Raw genomic sequence first — 1377 nt, 5'->3', positions numbered from 1 at the left:
GCACAACAAATAGGAAGAGAGAGAAATCTACTGTGATTTGTAAAAATCTGTTTTTTTTCTTTTTTTCTTTTCTCTTTAATTTTTAAAATTTTTTTTTAATTTTTTTCACATCAAATGGGTAATATGCTAATGTCATCATAGGATTTAAGAAAGGCACATCTCACACATGAGTTAAAAAACCCAGTCATCACATGTATAAACTGCAAAGTATTCTGTAAGATTCTTATGCTACATGCAAAATCATACAATATTCAAAGATATATTCTAATAAATTAAAGTTGCATATTGTAAACCTTAGGGTAAAAATTAAATTTTTAAAGAGGTATTAATAATAACCTAGAAATGAAGATTAAATAAACTCTTATGATATAAAATTAATCCAAATGCTATCAGAAAGAAAGAAAAATAAAGCAACAAGAAACAGAGCATATAGTATGTTTAGGGGAATCAAAGGTTGGTTCAACATTTGAAAATTATTCAATGTATGTTACCGTATTAACATTAATAGAAAAAAAAGTTTGATCACCTCAACAGATGGAAGAAAAACATTTAACTTTCAACATTCATCAAGGTTAAAATGCCAGCAAAGTTGGAAGAGAACTTTCTCAACTTGTGAAACACATATGCAAAAACAAAAACAAAATAATGCAAGTAAAATTACATAAACCATGAAAGACTGAATATATTTCCCCTAAAATCAAGAACAAAGCATGAATGTTTGCTCTCACCACTTTTACTCGCTATCTTACTAAAAACTCTAGCCAATGCAATCAAAGCTGAGAAAGAAATTAAAACTTGCAGATTTGAAATGAAAAACTAAACATTCATTTGAAGATCAATGATTGTTCATGTAGAAAATCTCTAATATTCTACATTAAAACACTACTAGAATTAGTGAGTTCAAGACCATGGGATATAAGATATCAAGTATACAAAATAATCTGTTTTATTTATGTGTACTATTATTAGAAATTAAAATTGAAATAAAACATTTTTAAATATTATTAAAAAAGAAACAGTTACAAATCTAAAAAAAATTGTATGATCTATATATAGTAAGCTAGATATTACTAATTAAAAACTCAAACGAGACTTAAATAAAAGGTGAATGAAAGAAGTCAAACCAAAGTATTTGTCCATAATTCCACATTTTTTAAATTCTAGAGAGTGAAACTATTTTTTAGTGACAGAAAGCAAATCAATGGTTGCCTAGAGATAGATTAGAGAGGGCAGAAGGAAACTTTAGGAAGGAATGATAACATTATTTTGATTGTGATGGTGGTGTCCCAAGTGTATACAGATGTCAAAATTAAATAAATTGTTTACTTTGACTATATACAATATAGTTCATTATATATCAATTATCCTTCCATAACT

General features: G+C 26.6%; 1 non-coding gene across 1 annotated transcript; it reads right to left on the bottom strand.

Moving 5' to 3' along the window:
• Positions 1-108: 108 nt before the first annotated feature.
• LOC116550487 lies at positions 109-211 on the bottom strand. Its single transcript, XR_004268447.1, has one exon. It is a non-coding gene; the product is annotated as a small nucleolar RNA U13 (small nucleolar RNA).
• Between the last annotated feature and the right edge of the window lie 1166 nt (positions 212-1377).

The sequence above is a fragment of the Sapajus apella genome, unplaced genomic scaffold, assembly GCF_009761245.1.
Source record: "Sapajus apella isolate SASKATOON/1434 unplaced genomic scaffold, GSC_monkey_1.0 scaffold7, whole genome shotgun sequence".
Classification (NCBI taxonomy): domain Eukaryota; kingdom Metazoa; phylum Chordata; class Mammalia; order Primates; family Cebidae; genus Sapajus; species Sapajus apella.
The sequence above is the reverse complement of the archived record's forward strand: the minus strand, read 5'-3'. Positions and strand labels throughout refer to the sequence as shown.